Source organism: Leptonychotes weddellii, chromosome 4, assembly GCF_054177405.1.
Source record: "Leptonychotes weddellii isolate Sample4059 chromosome 4, ASM5417740v2, whole genome shotgun sequence".
NCBI classification, from domain to species: Eukaryota; Metazoa; Chordata; class Mammalia; order Carnivora; family Phocidae; genus Leptonychotes; species Leptonychotes weddellii.
Window position 1 is genome coordinate 54170925 of NC_138372.1, and position 18021 is coordinate 54188945.

General features: G+C 37.5%; 1 protein-coding gene across 1 annotated transcript in view; it reads right to left on the reverse strand.

The window, feature by feature from the left end:
- Positions 1–18021, reverse strand: part of NEGR1 (neuronal growth regulator 1) — a 797662-nt gene that overhangs the window by 362299 nt on the left and 417342 nt on the right. The gene's annotated exons all lie outside the window — the stretch shown is intronic.

An 18021-nucleotide genomic window follows, 5' to 3' on the forward strand; every position in this document is an offset into this window, starting at 1 on the left:
TTGTGTAAGACTGCTGAATCACAGACCTGTACCTCTGAAACAAATAATACATTATATGTTAAAAAAAAAAAAAAGAAGAAAATAGCAGGAAGGGAAAAATGAAGGGGGGGAAATCGGTGGGGGAGGTGAACCATGAGAGACTATGGACTCTGAGAAACAAACTGAGGGTTCTGGGGGGGGGGATGGGTTAGCCTGGTGATGGGTATTAAAGAGGGCACGTACTGAAAGGACCACTGGGGTGCTCGCTTCAGCAGCACATATACTAATATTGGAACAATACTGAACGGAGCATTGGGTGATATGCAAACAATGAATCATGGAACACTACATCAAAAACTCATGATGTAATGTATGGTGATTAACATAACATAATAAAAAATATAAAAAATAAAAAAATAAATAACAATAACAAGAATAGAAAAAAATCACAAATATTAACTTATTACTAAATGAAAATGAAATCACTATAAAATGAACCAAAAGCGTTCATTTTCCCGTTTTATAACCAGTCTTCTCTCTAATGGTTCTTCCCCCTTTTCCAACTTCGTGGGAATGTTCAACCTAGTCCTCCTTTCTGTCTTCTTCATTACCTTCTTCTTTCTTTCTATTTCCTGTTTTCTTTCTCTTGTGATTACTTGCTTACTGATTTTGCATATAATCTATTCATTTCCTGTTTCCTCTTTTTTTACATTTTTCCTGTTTCTCTCAATACAGTCTGAGTGTGACATGCAGCAATTATGCAAGTAAATGATCACAGAGTTTTAATAAAGAATTTCTCTATGTCAGGCATTAAATATATTTGGCCTAATGGAATGATTGATGTTATGATAAGATTTTATCCTTTAAAACCAAAACAAACACAACAAATATATGAAAAAAATAGCAACATCCAATGGAAAAACATTAATTAATTATTTGTTGGCTGCATTTCTAGTTAAGTTCCATAGTGCTCGTCATCAAACATCAAATAGGACACTAAAAAGATATACTTTCCCCAATTTGGGAACTAGGAAGGGAGCAGTGTTTTGTTTATTGGTATACTGTGAAAGAAAGAACAGTTATAATTTAGACCCAGACCAGACTTTGGGGATCATTTTAAAGTCTCATTCAGTTCTAGAGAAATGGTGCATTTCTGCGTGCACACATAGGTCTCAGATAAACCAACTTTTGGTCATGAAAATCTAGCTTTTGCAGCAATACTGATGCTTTGTTCTCTTGACTGCATATTAATACAGTTCTAAATTTTAATTGCCAAACATTCGGCTAGCCTGAATTCCCATCCAATCTTCTGCCCCTGGCCACCATACACACTTATACAGTTTTCCTTCTAAGGGTATGGATGCCTTTTCTCTGTGTTCTCCACTCCCCCACTCCCCATCTCAGGAGGTGACATAGAGCCTCAGGCACATTTCAGCCAGTGCTGAGTGAGGGCTATTATTTACACATCTCCTTGGGAAGCATGCAAAATGCTTGGGAGAAGATGCTCTGCCTAAGTACAGTTTTATCTTCAATCTGTTTCCCCCCCTTAATTCCAGAGATAATGATAGATAAAATTATTGCTCTTTTTTAACCCATCCCCAAACAATGCTGATTCTGTGCTCTTTCATCATGTTTAAATAATCTAGAAAATGAAGTGAGATTAAAAGCCAGTGATTAATTTGCTTGTGTTAATACAGTGAATAATGGCACATTACTCATTGGAAGAATTTTTCAAAATGAATTCCAGGCTATGTTAATTTTATCCATCAGAAAGTCGGTAAATATCTGTGGGTTACAAGGCACTGTTCTCTCTCTCTCTCTCTTTTTTTAGACTTATTTATTTATTTGAGAGAGTCAGCATGCTCGCACATGCATCACACTGTTGGGGAAAGGGCAGAGGGAGAGGGAGAGAGTCTTAAGAGGACTGTTTGCTGATCGTGGAGCCCACCTTGGGGCTGGCTCTCAGGGCTCTGAGATCAAGACCTGAGCCAAAACCAAGAGTCAGATGCTCAAATGAATGCACCACCTGGGTGCCCGGGCACCATTCTCTCTTAAGCAAGGCAGATCTCCTAGTGAGCCAGGGGCCATGCAAGTACAAAGAGATATCACAAAGGGAGTAAGTAAATTGCTCAGTACCAAATGATGGGATACCTATTAAATTATAAAAGAGCTGAGGAGTACTTTTGCCTGGCGTGCTAGGGAAGATTTTTTTAAAGGCCACAGGTTTTATATAGTGGCCCGATATAGATTATTAGGGGCTGAAGGGTAGGGACCATGAATTAGTAATTTTTTACAAAACGCACTTATTATCATTGGAGCTCATTATAAATATTTGTTAGCTGGCAGAAGAAAGGGTTTGTATCACTAAAGGGGAGAAGAAGGGACTTTAGACCAACCCGCACTCTTTGCAGGAAGACAGATAGGGATACTAAAGAACAGAAGGAAATACTCCCCGAATACTTAAATATTCATTACCTCATTTATCTCTTATAGTCATGTTGTGAACTAGGACTTTTTAACTTAATTTTAAATTATTAAAATCTGAGAATAAATATTAATTATTAAAATCTCAAAATAAGCAGATAATAAGTGGCAATACTAGGCCTCACTGAGTGTTTGGCACACTAAAACATGCTGCCTGATATGTAAGGCTGTAAGCCAGTGAGTCATGGAAATAAGGTTCAAATACAAATGTCCCATTTGTAGTTTAAGGCCAAAAATCATGGAGGCAGGCTGCTTTGAAATTCTGTCACTTACTATTCGTTGGACATTGAACAAATGATTTACATTTCATGATCCTTGGTATTTTCTTGTACAACTGGGATAATTACAGAACCTACACAATATTGATTTTTTTTTGTTTTTTTGTTTTTTGGCAAGAATAGATGAGATAACATGTGCACAGAACTAGAATATTACCTGACATAAATGACATACTTGATAAATGTTAGTTTTATAGAACTAGAATTAAATAGTCTTGCACTGAATAGCTTCTGCAGTCATATTGTAGTTATTTTCCAGGGGAATTTTAAAAAGGATTCTGAATAATGTATACATTTCTCTTAATATATCTAGTTGTCTTTGTTTCCTTTTAAAAACACTTTCTGGGTACTGACTCCTCTTCTGTAATTAGGTAGCCTGCACCATAAACTTTGTCATAAATTTTCTATTTGTGCTGATCATCTTTACAGAATATCTTGTGAAAAACTAAATAGGGCTTATTTTAACCTGAATTGCTGCAGTATCTAGTTATAGAATGTTCTCAAGTATAAAATATCTATGCTTTTTTTTCATTAGGTGTCACTCCCTATCACTTAAAAAAAAAAGTATATGTGTCCTTAACATTAGCCAATTGATGGCCAATGTGTTTTTTTTCTTTTTTTAAGATTTTATTTATTTATTTGAGAGAGTGAGAGAGGGCATACGCAGAGAGGGAGAGAGAGAAGCAGACTCCCCACGGAGCAGGGAGCCCAATGCGGGGCTCGATGCGGGGTTCGATCCCAGGACCCTGGGACCATGACCTGAGCTGAAGACAGGTGCTTAACCGACTGAGCCACCCAGGCGCCCCATCAATGGCCAACGTTAAAGGACACAAATTCCCAAACATTCACACCCTGCCCAGACCCACGTGTCTTCTCTTCATGTAAAGCAAACAGCACAGCTGTGTGGGAGTAAGAGCTTCCCCTGAAGCTATGACTGGCTTTTCGATATTGCCACTGACTCCAGCCCATTTAGCAGGTAGAATCAGACTTGGTGAAGCAGAGAAGGCCTACAGTTAGCCCAAAGATAAACAGCAACAGAAAAAAAAAAAATATACAGAAAGAGTTAGTCTTAAAGAGAAAGTTCATGATGAGGAATCATCTTAAGTATGAAATAAAAGGTGCAAAGAGTCAACATAAAAAAATGAACTCCTACTAAAGAGTAAGAAAAAAAAGATTATAAAAAAGAAAGATGGCAAAGAAAGCTGAGACACTGAGTGGAAAACACAAAAAAAATAACATGCAATAAAACAACAGGCTGTATAATAACTAATACTGATTATACATTCCCTATGTGTCAGGCACTCTTCTAAAGACTTCTACATATTAAAGAACTCCGCCTTCACGGTATTTATATGAGACATTATTTCCATTTTGCTGATGGGGAGACTGAGGCAATTTCATTAACTTGCTCAGATAGCTTAGCTATTAACTGGGAATCTAGGATTCAACTGAGCTGATCGTGACTTAAGCCAAATTTTTGTCTCCAAGTCTATACAGGCAAAAAAGAGGAAACAATAGAGATTTATTAAACAAACTGAGAAGAGAAGTCTATTGCACAGAGAAAACCTAGCAGCTCACAGAGCAAGGGAAAATTATTAGTACTCTGCCCTTATAATCCTTTTCAATCCTGTTTTTGTGAGTTTGCCCAAGAATGCATTCCTAACAGGAATGTATGCAGTTTATGTAAGCAGCTGCATCTACTATATTAAGACATTTACTCTCTCATTATTAAACCTGTATCTTCACTGGCCTGGTTTATTACACTCTATGCCTCTTAAACATAGGGGAAAAGATCTTGTATTAATCTGTGTTCTCAATCATTGGCAGAAATCTCTGACAGTTTATAGATGCTCAAAAATCCTAGTCCACTCCTCTCTCCATCCCTTTTCTTTATCCCATTAATACATTATTCACATCTTCATATTCCACTTTTTTCTGAGAAAGAGAGAGCACGTGCATGCACATGTGAGTGGTGGGCAGGGGTGGAGGGAGTGGGAGAGAGAGAATCTTAAGCAGGCTCCACGCTCAGGGGAGCCTGATACAGGGCTCAATCTCACAGCCCTGAGATCATGACCTGAGCCAAAATCAAGAGTTGGACACTTAACTGACTCAGCCACCCAGACGCCCCTTCATATTCCACTTTCAATCAAAATTATTTGTTTTCTTTCTACATGCAGTCCACTGTGCCCTTATGCTTTGTCTTCTTCCTTGTTAAGGAAGATGTCCCTCTGTTCCTATGCAGAAACCACTGAGTACTAAACCCCATTCCTTTCAACTACTCAAGGGATTCAGTACATTAATTCTCCTGGTTTCTCTTATAGCATCCAGTGTTCCACCTTTATTGGCTCATTCCCATAACATGTGTTGTAATTTCTGCAATCTTAAAAAGAAAAAACAAACACAGAAACAGAGATATAACAACAACAAAAACCGCTTGAGACCTCTTCCCTCTCCAAATACTGCACTATTTTTACAGTAACTTCTCAAAATAGTGTCTATTCTCACAGTTCCAATCGTCTTGATATCCTTCTCATTGATTTCACTCTGATTAGATTTCTGGCGCCGCTATTTGTGTGTATTACCTTCTCTCATTACTCCACAATGCTGCCGGTCATTTTCAGTCTCCATTTTACTTAGTCTGCTACCCAATATTTGACGTAGTTGATCATTTTCTTCTCCTTGAAACACTTTTACTTTGCTTCCAGAATATCACACTTTCCTGGTTCTCTCCCCCAGTCAGCTCTACTAGTCCTTCCCTATCTCACCAACCTTCTGATGATGTTAGAGCATCTCAGGGATGGCTCCTTGGACCTCTTCTTTTTCTACATTACTCCTATAGTGATTTCATCACATTTCATGGTTTTTAAATACAAAGTCAAAAGCAGACAACTGTCCCCTGAATTAGAGGCATAGATCTCTCCCATATTTTCCCACTGACTTGCAGGTACACATACACAAATTCCTGCTCAGCCTCTCCATGATGGTGTCTAATACCGATCTCAACCTTAATGTGTCTAACAAGAACTCATTATTGCTACTCAAATGGTCTTTGCTGTCAGTCTTCCTATTTCAATTAATGATAACCCGTACTTCCAATTTGCTCAAACCAAAATCTTTGAAATCCTTTTGACTTTCAATCGCTTCTCGGCCTTTTGGCTAAGATCAAGTGAAATCCTTTTGACTTTGTCTTTAGGGCCTCTTAACTGTTTTTCCTGCTATCATTCTTGTCCCCTGCAATCAATTGTCAACATAGAAGCCACAGTAATCCCAATAAAATAAGTCAGATTGCATTGCTATTTTGCTCAAAACATTCCAATAGTTTTCTGTCTGTTGTGGACTGAATTGTGTTATTGGTCAAAATATGAATGCTAAAGGCAATTCTGGTGAGAGTGCAGAAAGAAAAGAGAAGAGCTATACAGAAAGCTCCTATCATCTCAGCGAATATATATATCATCATGAACAGAACGCTAGTAGAAATATGAACATTAAGTGTGTTTCTGGTGAGGTCTCAGATGGAAATAAAAAACATGCTATTAGAAACTGGAGGAAAGGTGATTCTTATTATAAAGTGGCAAAGAGCATGGTTGAGTTGTGATCTATTCTTTTGTGGAAGGGAGAACTTATAAGCTATGAAATTGGGTATTTAGCAGAAGAGGTTTCTAAGCAAAGTGTTGAAGGTGCAGCTAGGTTGTCTTTACTAGAGAGAGGAGAGAGATGAACTAAGAAAGAAACTGTTAGGTGAGACGGAACCAGAACTTAAAGATTTGCAAAAATTCTCAGCCCACCTATATTGTAAAAAATGAAAGCCTGTTCTGGAGAGAACATCAAGTATGTGACTGGATAATCACTCCATAAAGAGATTATCCATGGGTTTAATCAGCTGTCTCTTTGGCAGAAGCCAGGATGGGATGGTAGAGTTGTTCAGCTATGAATATGCTTTATCCTTCAAAAAAAGGGAACTTGAAGGCTCCAGAGATTGTCATGGCTGCCACTACCAGCAGAGGTCCGGATCCTACTGGCCCAGGGGGCAAGGCTATTTCCTCCAGCTTCAGAGGGGGAGGCAACTCCTGGGGTTGAGTGGCCAGGCATCCTCTGAAAATGCCACCCCCAGTGGGGACAAAGGGCAGAACATACAGCCAAGAGAGGATTATCCTCAAGCTTTAAGATCTAACGGAATTTGTTTTGTTAAGTTTTGGACTTGCTTGAGACCTGTTCTCCTTTATTTCTTTCCAGTGTCTTCCTTTTAGACGGAATTCCTTTGCCCGTCTCACCACTGTATTTGAGAAACTCATTATGACTGGTTTCACACGTTCACAATTGGCAGGAAATGTTGCCTCAGGATGAACCATACCTGAAGTCTCACCAGCTAAAGAGCCGATTTAGATGATAATTAGATGAGACTTTGGACTTGGGAGTTCGTGCTGAAATGGATTAAGACTTTTGGGCTTTTGGGACGGGGTGAATATATTTTGCATACGAGAATGACATAGATTTGGGGGAAGGACAGAAGACAATGTTATGAGCTGAAATGTGTTCCCACAAAATTCATATGCTGAAACCCTAACCCCCAATGTGACTATATTGTGTTTAGCTAGAGATAGGGCCTTTAAGGAGGTAATTAAGGTTAAATGAGGTTATAAGGGTGGGACCTATAGGACTGCTGTAAGAAGAGAACACCAGTGTTCTCTGTTTCTCTGTGCACCTACAGAGGAAAGGCCATCTGAGAACACAGCAAGAAGGTGGCCATCCGCGAGACAGGAAGAGAGGTCTAACCAGAAACTAATGCTGATGACATCCTCATGTAGGACTTCCAGCCTCCAGAACCTCAAGAAGAGAAATATCTGTTGTTTAAGTCATCTAATCTCTGGTATTTTGTTATGGCAGTCCTCAAAGACCATCTGACTCAACGAAGAAAGTAAAGTGCTTGCAGTGGCCAACACTCACCTTCCTGTCCTCATCCTTTTACTTTTCCAATATCATATTACTCATTCCATTCTGCTCCAGCCCCACTAGCTCTTTGTTTTCTGGTATTCTCCTGTCTCCGGGACTCTAACTTGTGGTTCCATAGCTGGACTCTTTCTTCAAATATATGCCTTATTTGCTCTTGTTCCTCTTTAAGTCTTTGGTCAAATGTCACGTTACCAAACTTTTTTTTTTCCTATTCATTCAATTTACACATTTTACCTTCTCACCTTCCCTGATAACAATTCCTCCATAGAACTTAGAACTTATATCTTCTAACATACTTTCTAAATTACCTATGCATTTTGTTTGTTTTCCCTTACTACTAAAACAAAAGTTCCATGGTAACAGAGATTTTTATCATTCTTGGTCTCTTTTGAATCCTCAGTAAATAGAACAGATTCTGTCACATAGTAGCTACCCAATAAACATTTATTAAATTAAGTAAAATGTATTTAGATTTTCTTCTCTGATAGAGAATAATGACCTTCATCTTTGTATTACTAGTACCTACAGAGGAAATACAAAATGTTAAATTTTCTATTAAAATATTTTATATTTTATTAAATATAAAATAGAATTAAAATAAAGCAATAAATTAAGCATCAGTCTTAAATGAAAGACTAAATGCTTGAGGCTATTAGGGAGAGGAATATGGAATCAAAAATCACAGCCCTAACACTTCTATCACTTCTGATAATTTATATGAACATTTCTATGTAATATTTGGAAGTAATTACTAAGAACATGACAGTTATTATATACTGTGTTTGTTTATTCATGTGTTATAAACTTGATAATAAACAGCAATCACATGCCTTGTAGCCAATCTCCCCAACACTCTGAATGGTGCAAGGTGAATTAATTAGTAAGAACAGATGCAATGCAGTTCTAAGAGATCTGGTGGCCATGGTCCAGTGGCTGGCTTCACAGCACAGTGTAAATAAAGTACATATTCATATGTAGATATCATCCAAGTTAGGTTCACATGAGGAATCACAGAGATGGCTTGACACTCTCTTTGAATATCACTTTCAATGATAACACACTAGCACAATATTAGAGATAACTGGAATGTTGTGTTTAGCTAGAGATTTCATTGCAAGCTCATTGCAGTTTGCAAACAATATTTACAATTTCTCATGTTTCTTTTTGTAAAATGCTTAACTACTTGCCTGCTGTAATGTATAATAGGGGGAGAACTGAAATCTGTGGGCACCTGGTTTATTTAAATAACAATTTTTTATTCATATGCTCAGTAATAGGTATTAGAAAGGCAATCAGAAATTAAGTGGTTAATGAAAAAATAATAACTATAGAATTTGCTTTTGCAAACCTCTCAAGCTCTCATTACCAAAATTAAAATGATTGAACGTAATCTCAAAGTGATACGAAAATTTATTTTATTATTTTTTTGCAGGAACCTTGTATGCAAAGTAACTGTCACCCATCTAAAAAAACATTATTATTTCTAAAATTAAGGAAGATCTAATTCAAGAGTCTCAATTTGGGGATGGATGATAAGCCATGAAAAGTCATGTCATAATAAACAATGGCTTTGCTATGCCCACTTGGACAATATTAGTTTCCTGGCCTAATCCTTTTAGTCAGTTGTTTTTACAGTCTGGCCAAGAAAATATAGTTAAGATGATATTGAGATTTTTTAAGAAAATACATTATAAAACATTCACAGATCTAACTCCTGAAGCTAAGCACCATTTGAATTAAAACATCTTAAAGTTCTCTCTTTCACACTGAAGTTGGAATCCCTATGATTTGGGGCTTAAAGTGGTCAGAGTAAAGCCCTAAGGTAATAAAGATTTTTAATACTGTAATATAGGAAGTACCAAATGAGTGTGCAGATATATGCAATGTAAGAAATAATTGCAACTCAAAATCCTCTTGGAAATCCTACTGCCTCCTCCCACCAAAAAAAAAAAAAAAAAAAAAATCTGGCAGGTATTTTTTCTCACCTCAGCTATAGCTTCCTCATGTCAGAGCCACAAACTGACTCAGAAAATCATTATAATACAAATAATAGTTCATATTTAAAGATAACTTGTTATTTTTCCAGAACTATGGTAAGCAGTGGGTATGCATTATCTCATTTATCTCACAGTGGCTCTAGAAGTGATATTTTTATTATTCCTAAATAACAGACTTTTAAAAAATGAGTAAAGCAATCTGCCAAAGTTATGAGACAAGTGCACGGCAGAGCTGAGCTTAGATTTTCGGCACTAAAATCATTGTTCTTAATCTCCACTGTATGATGCCAGTATACCACACAAATTTAAGTACTGCACTGATATGTCCATCTAATTTTGAAATACTCTATGGGGCATTTTGAAGAGTTACTAGGAAGCAGGTAACATTGAATTTTTTATAATCTGGCACCAAAATATGGCTAATAAGGGCCTTAATTTAAAATGCAGTATTTATGGACCGAGAGATTGAACATTTTCTGTATAGGTAAGAAAATATAAATCAATGAAACAAATAAATAATAACAACAAAATATCCCGAAAAAGGACTGACTGGTAGTGGATATAAATAGAATAATGGATAAAAATAGAAATAAGGACAATGATACTACATCACAAATCTAGATTTAATTAATTCCTTGTGAAGAGGAACTGAACAGAAATTTTTCATTTTTAACCACAATGCCTTATGTGATTTTTATTCTACGGTATAGATTTAGTCACAGTTTATGCTCCTTCTTTACATTTACAAAGTCTAAGGTAACTTACCATTTCAAAAAAATTTTAAGTTTTTATTCAAATTCCAGTTAGTTCACATACAGTGTAATATTAGTTTCAGGTGTACAATACAGCAATTCAACACGTCCATACAACACCTGGTGCTCATCACAACAGGTGCACAACTCAATCCCTATCACCTATTTCACCCATTCCTGCCACCCACCTCCCCTCTGGTAACTATCAGGTTGTTCTCTATAGTTAAGAGTCTGCTTCTTGGGTTGCCTGTCTCTCTCTCTTTTTTTTCCCCTTTGCTCATTTGTTTCGTTTCTTAAATTCCACATATGAGTGAAATCATATGGTATTTGTCTTTCTCTGATCTATTTCTCTTAGCATAAAACTCTCTAGCTCCATCCATGTCATTGCAAGCTGCAAACCATTTCAAAGTTTTTTAAATCAACACTGCAACCAAGGAGACCCAACTGAGTATTGGAAATATAATTCTGAAATTTAGAGGGGATAATCAGGTAAGTGGTTTTGCTTAATACGGCTTATTCTGATTCCCCACATGAATAACTTTCACATTATAGAAGCTCATCTGCAACTTAGAGGAAAATAGTGGGTACTATCAGGAATCCCTGAGATTTTTTTTAAAGATTTTATTTACTTATTTATTTGAGAGAGAAAGAGAGCAAGCACGAGTTGGGGGCAGAGGGAGAAGGAGAAGCAGGCTCCCTGCCGAGCAGGGAGCTGATGCAGGGCTCCATCCCAGGATCCCAGGATCATGACCTGAGCTGAAGGCAGACACTTAACCAAATGAGCCACCCAGGCACCTCAGGAAGCCCTGAGGTTTTTGAGGAGGCTCTTTTGTTTTTCTATTTTCATAAACAGAAAAATATAAAGAGATGGTCATACATCATAATTCGTTATGCTCTACCCAAAAATATTTTATCCTCAATTCTTATATATTATTCTTTAAAAAAAATTTAAAGCCTCACTTACTTCTATCAAACAGAACATCTCTAAGGTAGATGACTATAAGAAAAGATCTTGGTTCGTAAAGTACAGAATTGCGAACGGCATGATACAACTTTGCACCGGGAAAAGTAAAACAACCCCTCCCCCACAAACACCACCATCAAACAGCAAAAAGAACTCAGAAGAGGGAAAACCACATGAAATATTCTAAAATGAGGACTTGAATCCAGTGAAAGGAGCAGTATTTGTGTTAAAATTTTTCAAACTTAATGAAATTCAGGACTCACTTTAAATTCTTCATTATCTGCTACCGATTTTTCAAGTTTTGTTTTGAAGACTGCTCTGCCCTCCTCTACCTCGAGTGGAGATGAGAATGGATATTTTCTAGTGCCTACAATATGGTGCCAATTAGGTGATTTAAATGTATTATATTATTTACTTCCCATAATCACTGTGCCAGGGAAATATGTCCCTATTTACAGGTGAGGAAACAGCTTGAGCAGAGAGGTCAGGGAGGCTGCCAGTCCCCCAGCTGGTTCAGGCCTGCCGGTCTATGCCACACACACGTGCATCAACTCTTCCTTATGCTCTCGGCTCCAGCTGCACAATTTTTGTACACACAAAACAATGCACTTCATCTCCTCTGAATCCAAGGTAGCTCTCGTTCTTAACTTCTAAAAGCATTAAAGTGAAAATGAATAGGATCTTTTGCATAATTACTTCCTCCAACTTCTTGTTACGTATTGTTATTCCAGCAGAGGAGAACAATAGGGAGAAATGAGAGATCTTTCAGAGTGGTAGTCACCCTAAAAGGATGTGTGATTTCTTCCCCTATGAGTAAATTATCTACAGCTTTTAAATCAGTGCCCACCAAATTAGCTCAACGCAAATAAAAATGACAATAACAATACCCATCTATCTGTAGCTTGTTTTCTATATATGGCAATTCATCACTGGCTAGCACAACCTAGTAAGACTGTGTATATGGTTCTTGCCATTTACATGATTAGATCCTTAACAGCTTTGTGATTGAAGAGCATCCCTTTAAAGATCTCCACCTATTGCTTATTAAACATACATCTCCATGTGTGCAAAAGCTGCAGCAGCAGGGAGAGTGACAAGATAAGCGATGGCTATAAAGCAAAGAAAAATGGCCATGCCTCCATTCGTTGTTTGTTTCCAATTTATTGGTGTTGCGGAAGCGGGTGGGCCTTGATGGAAAGCTGTGCTTTTGGGAGGTTTTGATTAACCTATATCCTCACACTTCTCCCATCATCATTATACAGACAGGTAAGTAAACAGATAAAATAGTTAAGTAAAACAGATATAATAGACCCCCTTAGTCTCATCTCTAGAAATTTACTCCTATGGAAATTCAGCTAGCTATCTCATTTAGCTCACTTTCCAAAGAGTGATTTATGTGCCACCCACATGGTGAAACAACAGTAACCTAAGCTGCCACAATCAGTCCTTCCTCCCTCCCTCCCTTCCTTCCTCCCTCCCTCCCTTCCTCCCTCCCTCCCTTCCTTCCTTCCTCCCTCCCTCCCTTCCTTCCTCCCTCCCTCCCTTCCTTCCTTCCTCCCTCCCTCCCTTCCTTCCTTCCTTCCTCCCTCGCTTCCTCCCTCCCTTCCTCCCTTCCTTCCTTCCTTCACAAACCATTTCTTGTGCATCATCTATTTCATAGGCTCTGTTCTAAGCACTGGGGTTATGATGATAAATGAAGAATGCCCTCCCAGTCTTAGCAATGTAATGTATCTAGATGATTAAAAAATACTACTTAAACATCCCAAATCTAAAAATTATTATCTTCATCAAAGGTATTCACAGCAATAGTAAATAAAAATGAATAGAAATTTATTAACTATCCTCCCAGTTGATATGGTAACATCCTTGTTATCTACGGCATATAATTTTCTGCCAACAGTAAGCTGATATGTCTAATTTGGTACTGAGAAGTTGTATGTGTGTGTGAGTGTGTGTGTGCGTGCATGAGCGTATGTATGCTCCAACACTTTAAAGAGACTCCAGTGTGGCTTGGGTTACAGATACAGAAATGTAACATATGACTTCTCAAAGTCTTTTACTCTCTTGTGATCCTAAAACATTTGTAGTTTAGGAAAAATTACACTGAGCAAGTCAAGGAAAAATAATATATAAAATGAAGAAGAAAAGTATGGCTGTGTACAGAGGAAAAGGAAAACCATCTCAGACAAATGGTACTTATGTATAAAAAGACTTTCTGAAAGGTTTTACTGTCAGTGAACTGAGATAGTTGATCCAAATAAAGTTGATTATGAGCCATGAGCTGTTTTATGTTAGAGGAAATAATATATTTGCATTTATTCAAGCTAGCAATCTGTACTATTTATAGTTACTAAAACTCTGACTTGACTGGCAATGGCAGACAGAGGAGCAGCTTTTGGGGTAGGAAGAGGGTTCCTACACTGAGGTTGAGCTTTCCTTTGTGTTCTAGGACCTAATGGCAGCTCTCCTGTTCATTTTAAACTTTCAAAAATCATGTCCATTGATATTGTAATGATAATTTTTAAATCACAGCTTTTATTCTACATGAGACTAGAATTAACAGCATGCGCTTTCCCTCCACAATGTCTAGTATACGTTTGAGCCACTCACCTTATAGTTAATTTCACAATTTTCCGGTCAGGTAATCTAATCACTACCATGGATAGAACTGAGACAGTATTAAAACTGTATCAAAAATACAGTATTGAAACACATTAAAAGCTTTTTAATGAGTTTACTGAAATAGGAATATCATCTCAGACCTGTCAAATTTGTTAACCCTTATTTATTAAGGTATGGATTTCTCAAATTTGCTTTTCTATAAAAGGGACATTCCTAGGCCTCAATGTCAAGAAAAACTTCCACTGATATTCTGGTGGTTTTTAACAACAAATACAATAGCAAAAACTTCTGCTGAAGGCTTTGTGAAACAGCCTTATAGGAACTTCAGGAATGAAAGGAAGGAGTCAGCACAAAAGGTGGATAATATTCATCCTTAAAGCTTCCAGAGATTTACCATCTCTATGAAGAAATACTAAAGGCAAATCTCATTTTAATGATTACTATCTCCTAGGCTTTATGCCATATGTTATTTATTTTTATAGCAAACTCAAAGGGAATATTACTATTTATTAATGAAGGAATTAAAGCTCAAAACTTGAAGTTTCCTCATCACAGATAATAAAGCTATTTTTCCCTCTGACAGTATTTCTTCTGTATAAGTGGTTCCTTCCAGCCATTCAAGTCTGAAGGTCAATTTTCACTTCCTTGGATAGGCCTTCCTTGACAACCTAAATCAATAGTAGCTGCACAATATCAGCCCCAAGTCAGTGACTATCTCACTACTTTATTTGATTTTCTTTATGTAGTACTTATAATTTGAAATTACCTCATTCATTCATTCATTCACTGGTGTATGGTCTTTCTCCCTTCCACTAGAATGTAAGCCTGTGAAACAAAAACTTTTCAATTTGTTTATTGTTGTTTTTTTAGCTTTTTGAAAAAAGTATCTGACACTTAGTAGTTGCTAAATTAATATTTGTTGAATATGTATGCATAAATGAATGAATGAATGAATTGCCTACAGAAACTCTAAATCTGAGGATTCCAATCAGTGTCTCTGTTCCTTGCAGATATAAAGGAAACAATTCCCTAATCCAATGTGTTATTGGTAAAATATGTCATCAACATCCTCCTCCTCCTGTTTTTCTATTTATCACTTTCTCTTTCCATTTAAGTCAGCCAGTGATCTTTGATAAATTGGATCACATTTATAGGTTATAAAAGACTTAACCTATTACTCTTTCATGGAATTTTGCTAGTTTCCCACTATCAGTCAGCATCCCTCTTATGTCCTTCATTTGCTTCTTACTCAAGTTGGATTTCAAAATGCATCAGTACAATCAATTCCTTTCAAACACCCTTAATTAACTCACTTCAGTTCTTTGATTTTTTTTTTCAATTATTCTTTATTGCACTCATCTAGGAAACTCAGAAAACCCAGTAAAAGCAAAATATTTGCCTAGCTACTTGCTGTACAGTCTGAATTCAAATTCATGACCACAAAACTCAAATGAGACCTTAATATTTGCAATCCAAATCACTTCTTTAGTATGCTTGTTTTCCTACATTCAACAATTTTATACCTTCTCTTTCCTTAAATCTTGTATATAATTCCCCTCCCTTTCTACCTCCCTCCTCCATTTCATTCCCTTAGTGGAATACTTGTTTAAATACTTAAGTAGGAAATCTCTCCTTTTCTCACCCCCAAATCTATCAATTAATCTGCATCTGTATCCATACTCTCTGCCTTCTTGACTATTATTCTTGACTCTATCAAAAGAATAAATCGTCCCCTGATAAAATATTTCTGACTATCAAAGGCCAGCTCTTTGAATAGTGCCTATATTACATTCATTACAGCTTCACAGAAGTTTTCCTCTTCAAATTATCCCTTGTTTACCAACAGCATCATTTCTTATTTTCTAGAGGGTCATCTTTTATTATTTCCTTTTTTAAAAAAATGACTAAAGTTGTCTTGATCCCCTCCATCTATACTGTATCCCTTTATTTGCCGTCATGGCAAACAACTTGCCAAGTTGGTCTATAACTTCATTCTCTCCTTAACCCACTCCAATTAGGTTTTTGCTTCCATCACTCTAGCAGAGATTCTATATCTGAAGGTTATCAATGGCCTCTGGTAGACATGGAGTGTGCTGCTCCCACTCCTCTTCAAGAAAGGACTTGTTGTGTAGTTGCCAAAGAGTGTGGTGAGCAGACTGCCTCTACCTGTCAGCTTCTTCATGGTTGGCATTAGCTGCATAGATGTGCCTCTTCTGAACAGCCAACATTCAAAGGCTTGGCAAGGTGGGAATATAAAGCCCCAGCCATTTTGCTGACACAGGATAATTCTGATGGTCATTTTTGCTCTAGAACTTCCCCACCAGGATGGCCAAAGCTTTGTTAGGCATTTACTGCAGTGTGACATCTATCTCTGCCAAGTCCTGTGTCCTTCCTCCTTCCTTTCATAGGTGTTGTTCCCTAATAAATGTCTTTTACCCCAAATTCAATATCTGCTTCCAGAGAATTTAACCTGTGACAGTCAGTACCAGGAGCAATTTGAGAAGGCTGGTTGTAAGATGGGGTTTGCCTTTGGAAAGTGGATCACATGCCACCTGGCAGGCAATGACAATGCATCAATAGTAAGAGGGAACACAGATGGAACTTGGGACAAAGCGCCCATCCAACTGAAATTTTCACCTTTGGTATTTGGTAGAGCATGAGGATATATTGATACAAGGGCATACATTAGCAGCTGATGTCACTGCTGCTACTGAAATGTATGGAGAAAATAATAGATGGAAGAATAACAGGATTAGGTGGCTACTGCTAAGTACCACAGGTACTCAACAGCTGTGCTTCCCAGTATGGTAGCCACTTGCATGTGTGGCTGTTGTGCAACTGAAATGTGGCTAGTCCAAACTGAGATAACTGCATTTAAAATTTTAAATTTAAATTTTAAAGATTTATTATAAAAAATCTCATTACTTTTTAATGCTGATTAATGTTGAAAAAGTTGTCAGTATCTGTTCTAGTAAGAGGTTGGAGAAAGCGGAGGGCCCGGTTCTAGATTTGATAGTCAGATTGTACAAACATGAAAGAAGTTTAAATACCAACTAAGGTCAAGGTCAGGATGGAAAAAATTATGGCTCCCCAGACTCTCTGAGTTTGGGAGACTGTAATATGGCCTACCTACCCTACTGAAAGCTTGCACCTGATGCCAGCCCTACTGGAAGATAGAGCAAAGGCCTCTCCCATCCAAAGCAATATGTACCCAGCTTAAGACCTGCCCTCCCACCCCTCCTGGCACTAGACCTAAAATATGCTAGCACAGTATAACCCAGGTGGGATGAACTGGTCTCATCCCTAAAGGAGCTGCCAGACCTAGTTAGTACCAACAGGTACTAACTGGGTTTGGGCGAGTGTATATAGGACTAGATTTTAAGGATGTTTATTCAAGGGGACTGGAAAATAAAATTGGATAGGGATGGATTTATCGACTTGAATGTGTCATCTCAAGGTACGAGATTTAACTAGCAAAGATCCATCCCAGAAAATGTTGTAAACTCCCTCCTAGGAAGACTCCTAGAACCATGGAGAAAGTAATGGAACACACTGAGCAAAGTTGAAATGTCAGAATTGCCATGGCAATCTCTGGAGGAAGGGTTTAGAAGACTTGAGGAAATGCTGGAATGGATATTCAATGTATGGCTGATAGACCCAGTAGATGATTACGCTTCTCATGAAGGCTAGAGGACACTACTATTTACTAAGGCTTTGAGAAATGTGATAGAAGGATGACATCAGCTTCAGTAAAAATTCAGTGGTAGCCCTCTGAATAGGGCTGGAAGGAGTAGAGGCTATTACAGATCTTTTCCCACTAATATCAGTATGGAAAATAGGGTCCCCAAACAATTGAAACTGAGTGTCAGGTCAGTGCTTAACCAACTACAACTACCAGAATCCAAGGGGGTTGCTTTTTTTGTTTGTTTGTTTGTTTTTGTACTGAATGCAGCAGCAGACTGACATTCAAGGAAGAATGACCCAAAGATGAATAT